This window comes from Parasteatoda tepidariorum, chromosome 10 (assembly GCF_982258835.1).
Source record: "Parasteatoda tepidariorum strain Cologne lab strain chromosome 10, Ptep-v5.0, whole genome shotgun sequence".
Lineage (NCBI taxonomy): Eukaryota > Metazoa > Arthropoda > Arachnida > Araneae > Theridiidae > Parasteatoda > Parasteatoda tepidariorum.
This window is the reverse complement of record NC_141764.1, coordinates 3,517,358-3,538,238: the sequence shown is the minus strand read 5'-3', so window position 1 is coordinate 3,538,238 and position 20,881 is coordinate 3,517,358. Positions and strand designations below refer to the sequence as shown.

The 20,881-nt window shown below is 32.8% G+C and overlaps 1 long non-coding RNA gene across 1 annotated transcript in view; it reads left to right on the top strand.

The window, feature by feature from the left end:
* The window catches only part of LOC147802078 (uncharacterized), a 96,358-nt gene extending 76,162 nt beyond the window's left edge, over positions 1-20,196 (top strand). The window contains exons 9-11 of the long non-coding RNA XR_015429725.1: positions 335-398; positions 8,226-8,298; positions 16,105-20,196. This is a non-coding gene — a long non-coding RNA (uncharacterized LOC147802078). The remainder of the gene's footprint in view (positions 1-334; positions 399-8,225; positions 8,299-16,104) is intronic.
* The last annotated feature ends 685 nt before the right edge of the window (positions 20,197-20,881 follow it).

The following is a 20,881-nucleotide window of genomic DNA, read 5'->3' as shown; positions in this document are numbered from 1 at the left end:
ACCTATGTACATTATTTGATAAAACTACTCGTTCAGATACTCGCATGAATTATTGAAATAGTTTATTTTAATGACATTGAGCTTATTTTTAGTTACAAAAAGCAATCTTTTTCCTGAAATTTTTTTTTATTACAATGCAGCAAACGGAAAAAGTGTAAAATATCATAATTAAAATTAGTATATTTTACACTTTTTTCCGATCAACTTATTGGACGGAAGGCACTTTTAGATAATAATAAATAAATGGATTGAAAAGAATTATTTTTTAATTTCTAATGCAAATACAAAAATGCAACATTTTTATTTCTTAAAATAGTTTTATATTTTCTTACAGGTTGGAAAGACTATTTGAGGGGATGACTCACCTACCTATGATTGAAGTTCTTTTTAAATGAGCGGTAATTCCAATCTTTTAAATATCTATTAGTTAATCATTTACCACGTGGTTGATCATGTGTAACACTGCAGATGAAAAAACTAAGCGCCAATTCTCTTTATACGGACAAAATTGTGTTCTAGATTATTTTAAAAATCAAGGTCATGTATTTATAAATTTATTATTGCGCTTTTGGCATAGATAAAAGATTTTTCTTTAAAAAAAATAAGGACGTTGTTTCTGCTATTAATATACCGAAATGTTTCACTGTGTGATACAGGGAGTTACACAGCATAGAGGGAGTTATGTTTGATTAACTTCCTCCCACCGTAGTTTTTACATATCTCGGAAACTTTGCAAGTAATTTTTAACGTAATAAAGTGTTTTCCTTAATACTTGTTTGTGTATGCGTCACAAGACATCAAAAAATAAATTTATTTCCTGATAAAGGAGTAATGAAATATCCACAAAAGTTTGAATTCTAAAAATGAGAGAATTTTCAAGTATTCAGCTCAGAATTTGCACTTAATTGTTTATTTTTAATATAATCTAAAATAAGACATTTATATCACACTATACATAAACAGATGGAATCAAATTTGATGCATGCGTACAGACTTTTGCACCATATTTCAGTATTTAAAATTTTGTGAATTTTTTATACGCATTGCATATGATTTTTACAATCCAAGTAAACATTACATCTTTATTCAACACAAACAACACTGCGAACACTTCCTTTTTTCATTGATAAATTTTGTACGTTAACTAAATTGTAGATTTGCGATGTATAAAATGAAATCATTTATATATTGAAGTCATACTTCAATTAAACTTGCAAGTATTCAGCCTAGAATTTGCCTATTTGAAGATATTTGCGCTTTAATGTTTATTTTTAATATAATGTAAAAGACATTTTTATCACACGAAGCATTAAGACATGGAATCCCATCCTTACAAACTTTTGCATCATCTTGTAAAACTTAAAAACTTTGTGAATTTTGCATGTGCAGTGCATGTAATTTTTTCAATCCAAATAAACATTGCATCTTATTTATTCAACTCAACTCTGCAAAAAAAAATTTTCTTTCGTTGGCGAATTTCATTCTTCAATTACATCAAAGATTTGCGATATACAGTCCGTGCCCAAACTAATAGAGGCACTATAAGATTCTATGTGAAATCTTAATTATCAGGTGATACTCTACAGTTTTCTTGTTTTTGCACGACTGAAACCGGTTTGCACTTGTTTACGTTCGTGTATTCAACGGGTTAACATTGTAATGCAAAACGTTAAAAAAGAATACAAATAGGAAGAATATAAAAATATCTCCTGAATGATGTATGTTTAAATATAAAAAAGTATTGCATATAAACTCGTACAAAACATGTCATTATCAAAATACTGCAGTGCGTCTAGTGATTTGGTCTAATTATTAAATTATAATTATATCTTACCTGATATAATAAATCTCTATATATATTTCTCTTACACGGCGACAAAAAAAGCCTCATTACAACTCCCCGAATGGCAACGCTAGAAAATCGACCCATGATTGCCGCTAAAAATGTCACATGCCAAATCTAGCTGAGATGGCTCAACACATAGCGCTTTTATAAACGGTAACTTAAGTAACCAGAGAGCATAAGCTAGGCAGAAGTGAGTAGTCTTTGTCGATAGATCTCTATTTTAGTATTTTGTCGAAAGCGCTTTTTTTCACGAATTTATATATTACGAATTTATTTGACGATTTTTTATTTATATCACGAATTTATTTGTTTTACTAGAATTTATTTGTTTATGCAGGTTTTTTCATTGCAATTCACTTATTTCAGTTTTTAATAGACTTAATTACAGCCAAAATTTTAACCTTTTTTAAAGAGATATCAGTTTTAGAAATTTTATCTTAAGATTTTATATTATAGCACATTTCTAATAGGTTTAACGAATTACATGTCATTTCTTTGAATTCAAATTTATTTTAATGACTTAGTATTTACTAAAAAGATGTAATTTTTTTTTTAAAAAAAAGTTGTTATATGGATTTGAATGATTGTTTTGAATTCTTAGAATTTTGTGCATTTGCAATGTACCTAAGTTAGTAGCGAGCGAAGCAAACCATATAAGATTGCGTAGCAATTTTCGGGGGTTGGCGAGCGTTAACGAGCAGGGGACGCAGCCCACAAGTAATATATATATTTATCTAATAGATCGTCTAATTTATTCAATTGTCGAATTTACGTTATATATCGTCTAATTTCACCAATTGATACACGAACGTCAACAATTGCAACAGGTTTCAGTCGCGAAAAAACAAAGCTGTATAGTATCACGTAGTATATAGCTTTGTTTTACGTAGTATAGTTTTACGTATATAGTTTTACGTAGAATCTTATAGTGCGTCTAATAATTTGACCAGGCACTGTATAAAATGAAATAAAAAAATAATCTCCTTTAACATTAATTGTATTTAAAAAAAAGTTTGTGCTTGGGAATTACCTGAATTCTCATCATCTGCTATAGCTCCTGACGTCACAGCTACTGCGAAAATCAGATTTTTTTCGAGCCGGCGTTGTTATATTCATCCTCAGCAAAATCTATTTTTTCAGTGGATATATTAATCGCAATTTCTGTAGAAGAACTAATTATTATTTTTCGATACATCAGATCCGTTAGAGAAATTGTATCTTAAAAATTATTTACACCAAAAATTCTTGAAAATCATCGAATGCAGAATAAAAGTCACGAAAATATTCGTGATCGGTAAACACACTGGTCTTGCACATTTTAATTAATAAATAAAATATTTTATTTCATAACAGCAGACCCAATTTTTTTGAGGTTTACAACTACCAATATTCAACTCCGTAGCCTTTTAATTTCGAAAATAATCCGGAAGACAAGGGAACTCCTGGATCAAGTATTGGGGGAAATTTGCCATCATGGAGGACTTTTTGGTGGAACTAACCCGAACTCGAAACTCGAAACTAACTCGAAAACCTTCACGGTTAGCGTGACGTCAAAAGGAAACTCTAACCCATGATCCATCTACCATTGAGAATATTTTACGTCAGAACAGTGGTCGGTGCAAGCCATTGCTGGGATTGGAACCCGGTTCACGTTTAATTTCTGATTAAATTACTTCCACCTGGTATTTTAATTCAAAAATTGATAAATTTTGGAACATTGTTAACTACCCGACAAAATGTAGTAAAAATGAAGTTTCAGTTAATTCATAATCTAAAAATCAACAGCACATTTTAATTAATGAATAAAATATTTTATTTTATAACAGCCGTTGAACTGCCGACCCAATTTTTTTTTATTTGTGGGGGGGGGGGAGGTTTGCGAGTATTAATGCTAAACTCCGCAGCCTTGAATTTTGAACCTAATCCAGAATACAAGGGAAGACTTGGATCAAGTATTGGGAGGAATTTGCATTTGTGGAGTACTTTTTGATGGAACTAACCCGCGTTTGCGTTACATGGAGAGGAAAACCACGAAAACCTCCCACGGTGAGCCAAGCTGAAAGGGAATATAAAATTTATATTTCTTTGATAGGATTTACATCAAGCACCATATATGGATTTATTTTCAGACTAATCGATCGTTTAGCAATCATTTTTTATTTCAATTTATAACCATCGTTGAACAGCTGACCCAACTTTGGGTTTACGTCTACCAATGTTCAACTCCGTAGCCTTGTAATTTTGAACCCACTAAGGAAGACAAAGGAGCTTCTGAATCAAGTATTGGGAGAAATTTTGCCTTTGGTGATCCTTGTGATGGAGCTTAAATCATTTGTGTTACATAGAGAGGAAAACCTCCTACTGTTAACCTGACGGCAAGGGGACTTTCTTTCTTTCCAGACTGGGATAAGTACCTAGGTTAGTAAAACCCTTACCCGTATAATCCGCGTCTGGCCACTATTCCAGCCAACCTCAATCAATTATTTAGAATTTCAAAAGAAAGGAGGTTACAATTTTGTTTATAAATATACAGAAATATTATTTTGTTTACAAATATACAGAAATACCAATTATAGTTTAAACAAGAATTTTTTTCAAACTATATGGGATATAGAAAGTGAGAATAAATAAATTTTGAAAAGTAAACTAATAAGAAAAAAAGGTTAATAAAAATAATAAAAAAACTTTCTTAGTTCTCCATTAAAATTTTGATTTCCAGGTATTAAATAATAAAGGAAAGTATAATTAAAATGTGATAATAATAAATAAAAAATTGAATAGAAAAGATATGTACAATATTTACAACATACGGCAAGGGGACTCTAACCCATGATCCGTCTGAGGATATTTTACGCTAGCACTGTGGTCAGCGCAAGCCTGATGCTGTATCGACCAGCCATCACCGAGATTCGAACCCGATTCACCTCATTGGAAGGCGATTGCTGTATCCCCTGAGCCTTCACGGATCAAATGAAATATTGTGAAAAAATTAACAAAACAACTGCTCATAAAAGTAATATTGCGTGTAACTTATGAAAATTGAGATTACATAGTCTCGACTGATTTTTGAGGTTTTATGTTAATTTGATATAAAGTTCATCTTAAAATGCGTTGCATAAATATTTTAATAAATCTTTGAAGGAAGCATATGAACGTTGGTGGATTATTTGCTTCATCAGTCTTTTGTAGCCAACATCACGCAAAAACGTTTATAGTCAAAACAAGTTTTAGCTAGATTCTGACCTAGAAAACACAATACTGAACTTTACGTCAAAAGTAAGCCTCTTGTAATAAATTGTAAGCACACACTATGAAAAGTTCTGCCTGTAAAATTTTTGACCGCTTTATGAATTAGGAAGAAAAAAGTTTGAATTTAAACTGAAAATCAAACCATTTTAACCATATCTAACAAAAGCGATATGGTCAAAAAAAGTTTTCACTAAGTTTTGACTAAACAGCCACGTGTTTTTACTCCAAATATTAACGGTTATTAGGGAATTATTAACCCAACAACCATTTTTGCTGTTACAAACGCCAACAAAGTTACGGCCAAAACAGTTTGTATCCAACTTCTATTAAATGGATTAAATTTGAGAATTAATAATTTTGATTTGAAGCAACATTTAAAATCAATCTAGGATACTTAAACACATAGAGGAAAATCGTTATCCAGCTAAACTTTTCCTCTAGTCAACCCTTAAAAATAATTACCTTTGTAATTACTCCTAGCGAGTTTTTGATCTAATAAAGAAGAGAACACATATCGGCTTCTCTGGAACTCTCTCCCTTACAACAAAGGAAGTTCTCATTACTCAGCAATCGGACTCCTTTAAACTTGAATTTTGATGTAAACGATCTTTTTTTTTATTTTCATTAATTTAAGAACTTTTACCCAAATGGTTAAAAATCATTAAAAATTGCGTTGCTTTTATGACGATTTCTGAGAATATCTCGAATGATACCTTACAAACAGAGAAATTTTCTGGTAATATTTTATTAATGTTTTAAATTTCAGTAAAGATTAGAAAAATTAGGTAACCTCCATTTGCCCATCAAAACTTGAACTTTGTCTTGAAATGTTAGCCCATAGTAGCAAACCATTATCCAACCAGAAATTTCCTGTGACTTAAAAATATTTGTCCAGTGTAAACATTCGTTACGAGGTTTACAATAAAAATAGCCTTTTCTGAAGAAGACCAAGCTGGCCAATTTTTAAAAAAAAGCTAGAGTACGAAATATTCATTCCATCTAAACTTTTCTTTACCAAACCTCCCATATAAATACATGGTTACGTCGGAATAAACCCCTTAACAATCTTACTATGTTAAAAAACGGTCATAAAAGCGCCTATTTCTTATTCAATAAAATTATATACACAGAAAAGATGTAAGTACAATATTTATGCATGCATTTTCGATTTTCGAGATTTTTCTTAGCTTGAAATTTAAAACTCCATGCAACTCTGACTCCATATTGTACTCAATATTAAACAGTATTTTATCACAGAGCACAAATCCCGTGTATTCACAAAGAGCATAAGTAGCTGGGCTAAGTGTACGAAATATATATCGCAAATACATATATTTGGATGGTGCTGACATCTTGTTTAAAATAAACTCTTGTTACATTAAAAATAATCTGGTACAGCCATCTTCAATATAAGAAAAGAATTTAAAAAAATTGGGGCACAAGAGACGGATATGTTTAAACCATTTCCGTGCTTTACTTTTGAACACTCTCTATCCCGAAAATATCACGGACGCGAGAAATGTGAGACGAAAGCTTATACCTTGATTTTGACGAGATTCAGCTGGAAGGGGCTAAGTTAATCTTTGACCTAGAAACCACAATTTTGAATTTCACCTCTAAACGTCATTTCAATTTATAGTATACCTTAAAAGCACTTTTTCCCATTAATAAATACCATTTGCCTGACTGTTAAAATGTTTTACATCCAAAATCAGTTTTAGTTTATTTTTGACCTGGAAATCACGAATGTATTATGTCTCAAAACGTTAAGCCCATTACAGGATATCGTTAACCCATCAAACCATTTTTCCAACCATTAAAATATGACCAAAGCCAGTTATCTAGTTTTTGATTAAATTACTTCAAGCTGGAATTTTAACTCGAAAGTTAATAAATTTTTGAACATCGTTAACTACTCTCGAAAAAGTAGTAAAAATGAAATTTCAATTAATATATAATCTAAAAACCAAAAGTTTAAATTTTGCTTCGAAATGTTAATCCATTGATCAAAATAACTAGCTCACCGAATATTTCGGTGGCCCATTAGGCAAAAAAAATAAAAAATTGGGTCATTTCTTCGATCGACAGTGATGAATATGAAGTTTCCAGCAGTTAGTCTTTTAAGATGTCCATTAATCCGTGATAAACGATATTGGGTCTTTAAAAAAGAGTAAAAAGAAAGTTTTAAAGTTTCAAAATATTTTTTGAAAAAAACACTCTTTTAAATTTTAATGCTAGATTGGCTTTTTACTTTGTTGCTTTCGCGTGTCATTCGTGACACGTGTTGGTCACTTTTGCGTTAACCCATCTGAAATTATCCTTCTTTAAACAGGTAAAAAAATATTTTTTTTAAAACCAAGCTATATAAGTCATTTCTGACATCAAAACCCGTAAGTTTGAAATTTGCCTCCAAAAAAACATCGTTAGTCCATATTAAACTATCAAAATTTTAATTTGGCAAATGTTAAATGCCATGGCTAAAAAAATTTTATGGCTAAAAAATTTTTATGGCTAAAACAAATTTAGCAGAATTTTTGTCCTTGGCGCCACAAGTTTGGGTTATGCCCTAAACGTTAACCCGTTGTAAAAATTGCTTTTTTTGTAATATTACTTCGGAAATATAATTTGCTTTTCATTTTTAATATAAAATTACGAAAATTATTATATTTTCAATGCTATATTTAATTATTTAAACGTACTTTATTAATTATTTTTTATTTTTGCTCGCCATATTTCAGCCGCCATTTTGTTTTGTTTTTTTTGCTATTTTTAGTGTATTTCAAAATTTCAACTATGAATTCAATTTACCTGCACATAAAAGCCCCTAAATTTTGAAACAAATTTTATCGAATTACTAAATTTGGCTACGAAACCTAGGATGCTGGCCCACTGTGCAAACGTTAAATTTTTATAGGAAATCGCTGACCCACCTAATTTTTTGTTAGCCTGTCAGACAAAAATAGAAAATTCTAATCAATATTTATTGAGAACTTTATCTCTTTTAAGTTACTCTCCTTCTCCCTGTTTTAGAGAATTTTCTAACTTGTGCTCTTGTAAATACTTATTACAATTCTAGATTTGATCTATTTGATTTCTAGTTATTAATTTATTTATTTTTTTGCAATTTCAGGTTGTTGATGTTGCCTTTATTTAACAGTGAAGAGAAAGTCTTAAAAATGCGACTATTTGATACTAAGTACCAGGTGAGGAGAAGGTGGCTATTATTTTAACAAAAAATTGCTTGAAAAGTCGAAAAAAGACGAATTTATGAAAAGATAAATTTAAAATGTTTTTTTATTCCTGCTAAGCTAATAAGTTGCTTCATATCTAACTATATAACTCGTATACAAATAAAAGATTTCGAAAAAAATCATATGAAAATGGTCGAAAAGCGATGAATAAATTCATAAAAAATGCATGGTGACAGATTTTAATTTGTATTAAAACCTTCATTAGCAATATCAAAAAGTGATAATTCAACTTCCTATTCGCATGACGTAATAACAGGATATTTCAGAATTTTATTATAATAAGAAAATAAAAATAAAAAATAATATTTTTAAAAACCACGTTTTTGTAGTGGAGAATAATAACTAAAAAATAAAAATTTGAAAAACGAAAAACGTGGGGCGCATGAAATACATAACAGTAATGTTTTATTAGTGTGTGTATGTGTGCTTATGAGAATATGTGTCTGTAAATCTGTAATTATATCTGACTGTGGATGTGTATGTAGAATACGTTTGTGTGTATGCATGTATGAGGGTGTGCATGTGTATGAGTAAGAAAATTCGTATATGTACTGTTATGTATTTCATGCACCCGACGTTTTTCGTTTTTCAAATTTTTATTTTTTAATTATTATTCTCCACTACAAAAACGTGGTTTTTAAAAATATTATTATTATTATTATTACTTTTTTGTACTCATTTCCAAGGTCTCTTTTCACTCACTGCACACAAAACTTCTCAACTGACATGTGACACTCATTTGAAATAATCGAATCGACAACAAAAGACAATCGCGAAAATATTAATTTTTCTTTAATTTTATTTTACTTTGTATGCCTTTTTTCTCTTCATTTTCATGCATTGTCATCCAATTCTGTACTATGTGCCAAATTTGAAGTCTGTAGCTAGTCGGGAAGTTAGTTTAAAATCGATTTCAAAATTTCATCCGAACAGACATGCACGAAGGCAAGTTAATGTAAACGTGGTAAAAACTATAGAAAATTGACTAAAAATAATCAGTGAACGACGTCGAATTATTATTGAATGCCTCAAATTAAATATGTCAGAATGATAATTCGAAGTTCAAGCGTCGCAATCTCATATAAAATAATAATGGAATTTCAAAATCCATGAGGAAATGATCAGTAAACGACATGGGTTAATCGCTATTCAGTGTGTTAGACCAACAACTTCTGGACCACGGGTTTCCAACTGGCTGCCCTCGAAGCCTTTTTTGTGGCCAGCGAACTTAAATATATATGTTTTCATAACGCACAATTTTCGTAAAAAATCTATAAGGGCTTAAAATACTTTGCTCGTTAAAAAAAATAAATAAATAAAAAACTAATTTTTTTTAGTCATCTGAGAAATTTAACATTCCAACGGTGCGAAAAATTTATTTCTCGATTTTTGCATCCAAAAAAATATTTATTCAAATACAAAAATAATCGTGTATGTTGCTCTCTTTTTTTAGTTCTTTTTTTTTGTGAATATAATTTAGCATGAGCGTATCAGAAATTCTCCAATTTAGCTTTTTGAAACCACTCATTTCGGATGAAATTATTTACATTTGTAAATTTTAAAGTGCATAAAAGAGGGGATGAATATCATGTTTTATCTAAATTCTTTGAATTAAACATTGCATGAGCGGAAAAGAAAAAAAAATTAATTTCAGATGCTCGAGAATTTTTGAGTTGTTGCTATAATTCCTAATGAGTCGAAAAAAATTTTAATTTATCACAGAATTAAATTTGAAATTAAAGAAACTCTTATCACTAAGTTCCAGATTAAGAGAAGATTCAAAATGATACGTAACAAGCATTATTTGAAATGCTTGTTGTTATTTTTTTTTAATATTAAAAAAACTTTTATAAAAGTCTGACAGCAATATTTAATGCTCTTTCAAACATAAAAGAGTCCTATATAAAATTTTGATAAAGTTGTGGCCCGCCATTTGACTGTTGTTTTTAATTGCGGCCCCCGGCCTCATGTAAGTTGGAAACCCCTGTTCTAGACAAAAGGTCTCGGCATGGATCAATTTAGTTCTCAGTTATAAAAAACATAAACTGCGCAGTGGATGAAAAATAAGAACGAGGTCACTAAGTTCGGGCTACTAACAAGGGACACTAGGGAAGTGTGACTCAACAATTTTGTAATAAACTAGTGGGATGTATGTCTTGGTCTGGATAGACATATCGACCTTCATGTGTTCGATAGAAGTACAGGTCAACGATGCATGAACGCTATTCTTGCCCCCCCATGTGAGACTTTTCCGCACAGCATATGAAACAAATTTCAACTTTATCTACGATAACGATCCTACACATAGGGCTCAGTTCGGATAGAATACCTCTAACCGGATGACATACCACGATTGACGTGGCCTGCGATGTCCCCCGATCTGGATCCCATTGAACACATATGCGACGCAAATCAAAGTTCAATTGCTATGAGCCCAAGGCTGCCTTGGTGCATGAGTGGGTGTGGTTGCCACAGTGATTATTAAGGACCCAGGTAAGAAGTATGAAAAACCGATGAGAGAGTGGTGTAACTGTTAAAGGTGATCATGCACGCTATTAGACATGTATTTCTCTAACAGGGTGTCGGTCTGCTTCTTTTCTGTACAAATGACCAGTTTCGTTATTTAGGGTACAGATTTTGCGTATATTGGTCTAATGTCAAATAATATTTTGGCCAGGTTTAGTTTCATTCTATTTTTTGGTTTTTTTATTGTAAAAGGAAACTAGGAAACTATGTCTCATCAAATGTTGTCACCAGTTTATATCACAAAAAAATAAAGTTCGAACAAAATGGGTCTAATACTTTTTGACAAATAGAATTCCAAGTAAGATTTTTTTTTTAAATTCTATCTAGAGAAGAAGACTAGCTTCCATAGACATAATCTAAATCACTTTCCCAAGGGTTGGGAGACGGGATCTGTGTATAAAGGAAAAGACAACCTTTAGGGGCACAGGCGATGAAGATCTTCTTAAAACTGGTTTTCGCCCACCTCTCCCAACCGCAGCTGAGATCGGGATCAGGAGGAATGTTTTCGATTCACTTAAAAAATTCCCAAGATGCAAGGAAATATGCAAAAAGTTAAATTAACATAAAGGAATCCAAACTTTCGATCGCGAAGAATCCGAATTCGACTGGGGAAAAAATGAACGTTTTTGTGTCTGATTTCGTAACTTAACTGGTTATGGTTATCTCGTAACTTAAAATATTATCTAAACTAATTCTTCGAGGGATAATAATGAATCTAAAGGTGAAAGAAGTTAAACGTTTTTGAAATGTTCATCAGTCAGCGATGATGTGTTTTTAATAACGTTGATTAGCAATAGTTAAGTAACAAATATTCATAAACAAAAATTATGTAGGAAAAATTCATTACAAACGTTAAATAAAATTTTCTCCTTTCTTGACATTATTCAACGCTGTCTACGGTGCTGGAAAACAAGTATAAAGTCGAGCTGAATGTCACCAAATATGAAACACCGCTGTTATAGCTGAATATACAAATTTATTTTCTGCTCGCAAATATAGCGTCTAATTGCTTAACATGACAAGTTTATTCCATATGGATGGTTAACTGGATATAAACAATGAAAAGCTTCTTAAAACCGGAGGAAATTTAGGAAACTTCCGGTGTATCCCTCCGCTTATGTTACGCTTACGAGGCGACGTGTGAGCTGGCTTAATATTCTAGGAAGCTTTATTGTTTCGATTTGTGTTTAAATTTACGCGTAAATTTTACCACTCATAAGAGTTTTCTGTAATTTATAAATTCAAACAGGTCTTGAGCCAAAAATAAATTTTAAAAAATATGATAGCATAAATAAAGGGCAAGGTTACTTTTATTTTATTTTATAACCGTCGCTGAGCAGCCGACCCAATTTTCCGGTTTTCGACTACTAATGTTCAACTCCGTAGCCTTGTAATTTTGAACCCAATCCGGAAGACAAGGGAACTCTTGGATCAAGTATTTAGAGAAATTTGCCTTCGTGGAGGATTTTTTGATGAAACTAACTAGCATTTGTTTTACATCATGAGAACCTCCTTTATATTAATTTTATATTATATTTATTATATCATGAGAACCTCCCACGGTTAGCCTGGTGGCAAAGGGACTCAAACCCATTATTGGTCTACCACTGAGGATATTTCACGTCAGCTCTGTGGTCGGTGCAAGCCGGATGCGGATTTGTATCGACCTGGGTTCGCTGGGGTTCGAACCCGGTTCACCTCATTGAAAGGCGAACGCTCTATCCCCAGAGCCATCATGGCTCTAAGTGTAAGGTTAGCCGTGCTGTGAATGTTATCCCTTATTTGACTATATTTGTGTAAAATAGCACCGTTTGTTATTTTTTAGATAGTATTATGGCAGGCTTGAGTAGTCTCCCGAATTTGTCATTTGTTTCATTGACACTTAAGTTGAAAGAACGCGTTATACTTGAAAACACTACAAGTATGATAATAATGGATGGTGCTTTTTTTTTCAAGCTTGGGCTTAAAAGACAGAAGTTGTAAACCGGAGGTCTTAGGATGAATTTTAACCCCTAGCGCCCATCGCTCTTGCGAAATTGGCATATTCATTGAAAAACAATTTGGAAAAAAGTTTTAGGTTTTAAAGGAATGATCTCGAGTGAATCTCAAAAAATCAGAATATTATGCGGCTACAGTATATAGCTATCTCAGGAATCCTGAAAGCTGTGGCAGTAAAGAGTGTATTGAAGGGGGTAAAAATCCTCACAGCAAGAAATTTGAATCTGGAAGCTTGCTAGTCTCGGTCATCTGCACAAACTAAATGCAAATACCATGCAGAAGTCGCTCGGTTTAAGTAATAATACAAACATTTAATTTAAAAATATCAAGGAAAACTCAGATTGCTAAATGACACGAAAAGGCTCGTTTAGCATATTGCAAAGAAATACCTTAGAATTTACGAATTGGAGTGAAGTGGTCATTTCTGATGAAAAAAAAAGTTTAGATATATCAGATGGCTGTCAATATTTTTGGCTAATGCGGTACTCCATACTCAACTTACTCTTACTTACTCGAGTAATGTGTAACGCAATTCATTTCATTCTGTTATATTGTTCTTATTATGTCATAATCCACGTTTTACTCCACGTAGAAAGAATAGAATTTACGGCTGGCGTAGAATATGTTTGCTAATAAACATCCAAAATACACAAAACATGGTATAACTGCCTTTTTCCACTTGACACTCAGGAATTTATGTACAGTGTAATCAGGAAACAGAAATGACGTAAGAATGAGAATATTCTAAAGCATTCTATAAATGATAACTAATAAATAATAACATGGAGAAACGAACTCGGGACCTCCGCGTTTCCAGGGTAGTGTTTTTAGCCGGTTCTATAATACCGACACATTCCGTGTCAGTATTATAAAAAAAAAATTATATAAGTCCTTTAGTCTTAAGTAGTATTACTTTCTGAGACTTTATACTTTCTTTCCATCACTGTATCAAGCAGAGGAATTCTGAGTGTGTCACTCAGAATTCCTCTGCGTGATATTTGTCTCGCGTATTGTCCTTCCATGCGTTAATCCTTCCAAATTGAGTCCCGCAGTGAGCTGATCGTGAAGACACGGTTCCCAGTAGAACACCGAAGTCAGGCGTCACTGGCTGAGGTCAGTAAGAGTGTGAGAGACCACTTAGATCAGCCTACTTAGAGACAGAGAATGCGCTGTATCGGTTCTCGTTAAACTGTTCTACCGTAAAATGGCCCCGCAGTGGACTGATCGTTAAGACACGGTTCCCAGCAGATCACCGAAATCAAGTATCACTGGCTGCGGTCAGAGTGAGAGTGCGTGACCACTTGGATCAGTCTGCGTAGGGACAGAGGGTGTGCGGTATGGGTCCTCGTTAAACTGTTCTACCGTAAAGTGCTCGGCTTCGCGTGCAGATCATCGGGCTACCGATGCAAGGGTGCCATCTCCTCTGCAGAGGATCAAAATTGTGATGGCATGTCTTCGGATCATCCTCAGGGATGTTTCCCAGACAGTCGGCAATAGCCCATTGTGCAGCTCTAGTGCGATGTAAAGGAACTACAACTACAAATCTACCGTAAAATGATCCACTTCGCGCGCAGGTCGTCGGGGGATCAAATCAGTGGAGCCATCCCCTATGCAGAGGATCAAAATTACGATGACATGTCTTATTCCTCAGGGATCTTTCTCAAACCGTCGCCAATAGCCCATTGTGCAGCTCTACTTCGACTTAAGTAAAGTACCTACCTATTTATTTATTTTTGGTCTATACGGGAATGAGATCGCTGACTCGCCGGCAAAACTTGGCACAAATGAACCTCTGCCGGAAAGAATGGCATTCACATCCTCGGAAATTCACTCCATTAGAAAGAAAGGTGTCCAGCTTTTCTGGAAGACTCCCCCGGTGCATATCTGGTACTCTGGGGATAAGCCGGATTGTGCTTTGACCTTCAGAGGTAATAGAGGCGATCAGACCGCGCTCACTAGATTCATCAGTGGTCACATAAAGTGCATGAGGTATGAACAGCAGCGAAAGGTCTATCCTACCTGCAGCAAATGTTTTTCCAGTGAAGCCAGCCCGGCCCACCTCCTTAGCTGTGTGGATTTTGAAGAGGAGGATTTTTTGCCCGACCCGGTCTTGTTTTTTGATTTACTGGGGGTGAATGGATTCATGGACCAGTGGGGATGAGAAATAGCAACAACACCTACCTATTTAGCAATTTTTTTATAACATAATAAAATTTTATAGGGATTGGCTTATTTTTGGGAGAGTTATTGCTGTTTTTGTAATTTTTCCTTAATTTATGATAGCCAGTATTATTGTGGAATAATATAATTATGAAGAAAGATACTTTTGAAGAAATTTTACTCAGCGTTAATTCTTTCACTTACGTTATCACGAGGGAGGGGCGTTAATTCTTTCACCTTTCACTAACGTTACTGGTAACAGTGCAGGAATTGGTAATATATATCATGTTATTAGAGAAATATGAGTTTTTGAAAATGCGCCACTTTACTGGATTCTGTTATGGTGTTGTAGCTTTTTTTTTCATAAAAATCCTATGTTAGAAAAGTTTTCGAGTTTTCGTTAACTACCATATGAATAATTAAAAGTTTAAATTATCTTGGTACCAAGGACTTTTTTTTCATGTTCTGGCATTTATGAAATAAATGAATAAATAAGAAAGAAGTTATAACCCAAACCAATCTTAGAGAATTTATAGCCAAAAAAAAACAGATATTTGAATTCCGTCTCAATTTATCAAATCGTTCTGGGAAATCATTCACCCATCAAAAAAATTTGTTAGCTACCCTGCTTAAAAAATTTGCGGTTAGGAGAAATTTTAGCTAGTTTCTGAGCTACAAACCAAAATCCTTAATTTTTTCACAAGCATTAATCCATATTACGACATCATTAGCCTAATGAGCAACGTTGAATTTTTTTCTAATCACCCAAGTTTGAATTTTACTTTAAAATGTAAGTTTTCTTCCCAACCAAAAGCTTTTAACTTCAACAGCAAATAAAAAGTAATGGATGAAACAAGCTATAAATAATTTTTGACTATAAATGCACAAGTTTTAAATTAGCCTTCAAATGGTATAGAAAATCGTTGGAACAGCATAGTCTGTTTTTTGCTTATTTTCAAACATTAGAGTAAGTAATTTGGAAAAAAGTCTTAACTCTTTTTGATAATAGTTTTGATTTAAATAACTGTAGTTATAGGTTATGAAAAGTTATTCAAAATATACTTTTTGTTACAGGGTCTGTCACAAAAGGAGTTAAATCTGTGGAGAAGTTTGATACGTTGTCAACACTAAGAATTAATAAGAAGTGATCAGGAGAAATTGTAGTATCTAATGCGAAAGTGATGGATTTGAGATGAAAATTGACATCTTCGATAACATCTTCCTAAACATGGGTGACCCACACGTGATATGATCACGCCTACTTCGATGAACGGTCCGCATTGAACAGTTGACTTGCTATTTGCGACTGCGTCATCGTCCTCCTCACGCTGTTGCTTATTGGTCTCATGTACACACAACAGGATTCTACACACACTCGACTGCTTAGAGCAATACAGAAGTGACCACCCGCAACCAAGAACTTAATACAGCTCTCACGACAAACGCACTAAGCTTGGTGAACTTAATACAGCTCTCCCCATAAGTACTAAAAATTCTGTGAACTTAAACACAGCTTTCTCGGTCTTTCGCAACTAGTTGTATGTGTTCATCGAATTCTATCCCTGAAATAATTCTGGTGGGGGACTATTCTGGCCTAACTGCCACTACAATTATTCAATATCAATTCACTAGTATATAAGACGTGTTAACTCGATTCTATCTAGGGTACCTTATGATAGATTAAGTTGCCATCGTCGATAACATTTCCCCCCCACAGATTAATGCATGAAATCACTAATTTTTGCCCATGCAATCAGAAAATGACTTAGTGTTTCCTGATTTTTATTCATGTACATCCCTGGTAAAGGAATGCCTAAGTCAGGTCCAGGACATCGCATCGCTCTAACAGCTCCACTAGTCCACAGCAGCCTGACTGAGGCACCCATACAATTCGTGATATTGGCAGAAGAAGCAAGACAGGCTGAAGAGCAAAGTGAAAGGGCTTTTCCCCTGTTGACAAAATTCAAACATTTAATGTGGCCGCGTCATAACCTGGCAGTTCGGGAAAGTGATCATATTGGTTTCGTGTTCGCTAAAATTTAGTTTGTATGGCTCGACCCAGGCTGAGAGTTCATTGAGAATGAGCGTCATCAATTGATCAAAGTGATATAAAATCGTGCTTAATTAAAAGATCCTTTCGCAAAAGCGATGAGTAAAACTCTGAGCATTAAAATCACTCGAAGTAAAGTTGATAGATAAAAGGTGATGAAAAACTGTGTTTACCATGTCCAACCAGAGTATTGGCTCAAGCGACGAACCTTGCGGCATTCCCCATATTAAAATTCTTATAGGTGATGCAATAATTTTTTTTTCATAGCGTCTCTCAGTCTTCCACAAAGTTAAAAACAAAGCCAAATTGTGTGGAGGTTCAATCTTATTCAGTTCGTTTCTAAGAGTTGCCCAGTTAGAGCGTAGTTAAGGACATGCTTAATATCCACCCCAATTGTTTGCTTATTTTCCTGTTCAGCTGCTGTACAGAAAGTCTACTAAAACATCCGTCCTCTACCGAATCAATTAATTTGAAGATAATAGACTAGTCTCTTGGTAATCATCTAGAATCTTGCCTCAGACCAAGACAAGGGAGATGAGCCTATAAGATTCAGGCAATCTTAGATATCTCTTTAGTTTACCAATAAGGGCGACCACGTTATATAATTTTCCATTATTTTTGGAAAAGTTCCCGTTTTCAGACATTTATTGAAGAACTCCAGTAGCCAATGACGATTGATACAGAAGATATATCCGAAAATTTCCGCCCTGCGCCTGATTTTAGAGTTAATCCATTGTGAATGGAGGACCATTATTTGCCAAGTTACCTCACCGGTGCATGTTCAAAATCAACCTCCGGAAAATGATGTGACGTAATATTTTCAACAGTGACCACTAAACCTATTAGTAGTTGAATCATCCTGCTTAGTTTGGACTTGGTCTCAAGCACTCGCATTTGGTAATAGAGAAGATTAGTCGATTGTAAACCATGTTTAAAGACATGTTCTGAACCATACTTTTAGGAAATTTTCTTTTACTGTCTTATACTCTATATGTTTGTAATACGATGCACACAAAAAATAAGCTGCATCAATGTATAATAGTAATCTTATTACTCACAAAAAGCTCAACGGTAAATCAACATGCCTCTTTAGGTTAAGCCTCCTGATTACTATAACAGATCTTATATTTTATTACTATGAATATGCTAAGCCAGTGATGTAATTAAAATATTATTTTGTGTGTGTTTCATTTTTACAACAGAAGAAAAACATTTTAGCTGAATAGGGAAGTAATTGGGTTCTTTTTAGACATATTTATTGAAGTTAGACTCTACTGTAAAATTTAATTCATAAAAAATTGGTAAAGGGGACAGCTTATTGTGGAAATATATCTTCGCTAAAAAGAGGTGAGTGCTTAGGAGTAAGATATGTAATGTCAGCAAGCTAATGCTGAAAACAGCAGTTAAAATTAGAAATTGTGAATCTATTAACTAAATTAAAAGGAAAAATACGATATAAAATAAGTTATCGCAGACTAAATTTGCTTTAATTCTAAATATTGCAAGAATAAACTGAGACATCCGTGTTTTGCAAACTGGAGTCTATTTAGCCTGGTTATATTCTGTTAGAAAAAGTTAGATTAATTTTAAATCACCGTTTTTAGTAAATTTTAAAAACAGATTAGTACTAAAATTTATTATTACAAATTCTGTAACAACTCTAATGCTTGAAACAACTGAGGTAAAGGTCTTAGGTAGGTATAAAACATATTTAATTTCACCAATGTCTCATTTATTTTAATGTGAACAATATTGTATTATACAATGTTACCATTCTCAAAGACTGATTAGTTCCTCCCTGGTAACAAATATTAAATGAATTCCTGCAATAATAATGAAATTAATAAAAGATTATAAAAACCGTAATGTAGACTGAAAAACCCTGAGTGAGGAATCCGGTATAAATATAAAGTATTAATGAAATCAAGTACTAATACTAATTGTGCCTTCGAGTACTTATAATTCGATCCTGGTGCGTAGCGTTTTTATTGGGTGGCATTAAAAAGCGCTTATTTTTCCCTTTTCGAAAATGAGAATTTTTCTTTACCATGTCTACTTTCGCGAGGTAATTTGCAAAAGCGTGGTTTTCATATTTTTCTATTCAATTTTTTTGTACATTTCACACAACCAAAATTCATTTCGGCGTACCGTGGGTCCATAGCTTATCAAAGAGCCAATCATTTTACACGTTTGATGAAATACTTGCGAGTTTGCATGTGCGTCTACTGAAATGAGATAGGTGAAATTTTTGCACTTTCATGCGCACCTTTTTTGCATTTCGCATGATAATCTCCATTTCAGGCTTCATTTCCACCCTCTGATTTGAACCGAAAAACCTCTTGATCTTTCTATAATGGCTAATAGTATAATCAAAAAAAGAGTTCTTTGTCAGAGACTTATCTTTGTCATGAACATGCAAAGTCTTTGAAAACTATTTGGTTAATGTATATAGTGCTTGAAATATTCTTTTAGTGCTTAAAGTTTACTCTAAAGGTGCTTATTTTTTGTTAAAAGTTTTGGCTACGCACCCTGACGGTCGTAGGTTAGATAACCATTAGAATTATTTTGGAACAGTTCCCATATCAAATTTTGAAAAAAGGTAGGTTCTAGTATATTGATTAATCTTCTCATTGCAATTAGAAACATCAAGCACTATATTGACGATAATCTACCTGACCGAAAAATCAGTGCCAGATTAAGCGGGACCCTAGGGCATTTAAATTTTTGGGACCCTTAGATTCAATTTTTTTTCTCGTATATTATTTATGTATTCAAATATTAAAGTATTTATATTTCATTTAAGAAAGCATATTTAAAATAAATTAAATTTTACTTTATTTTGTTAAATTAGAACTAAAAAATAATCATAACATTTTGAATTTTATTAACACTTTACAAAATCAACGCTACTATAAAATTGGAATTCAAAAATCTTTTCTTTTTCTGCTCTTGCGATCAATAAACTCCTCTATCCTAACCATAAACTCCTTACCAAAATTAATTTCACGGAGAACATCTGATTCGATCAACATCAAACTTACCATGTGTAGTCGTTTTTGAAACATGACGCTTCTTTGCTCACTCTTGATTCGTTTCATTTTCGAAAACGAGCGCTCCGTAGAACAATTTGATATCATAAGAGTTAGAAAAATGCGAAGAACAGTCAAAATTTGAAATTAAAAAGCATTTATAAATCTTATAATACATTAACTATAATAATACTTATAAATAATAACTAAAATAAGTAATAAATAAATATGATTAGCATTACGTAACAAAATTATCGTATTCTTTTAATATTTATTTGAAATTTTTTTTTAAATCATTGTTTTTCGTATTTTTTTAAAATTTATTTTCAAAAAATCCATTTTAAGGGTGCCTAATGGGTGATCGGGCACTGCGAAAAATATATCGAAATATAATATGCCAGGACTAAATTTGAGTTTGCAGTCAAGATTAGATTTAAAACTAGAAAATAATGCATTTTGAATATAATTATGATTTAAATCATTTGATTTTTTAAAAGAAATGACTGATTTAAATCAGCTGCGATTTTTTTTTAAAAAAAAACATTAACTTAAACAAACTTAATTTTCTTTTCATAACATTTAATATAAACATACTTAGTAAAAAAAAATTTCATTTAAGTTTAAAATACTTTCATATAATGTAATTAATAAATACATTCTTAAAGGTGTGATTTTTTGAAAAGTCTGATTTCATTGATTATGAATATTCATTGATTATTTAATCATTGATTTGGAGCTAATTTTTACTACAAAATAATAAAAGGCATATGCA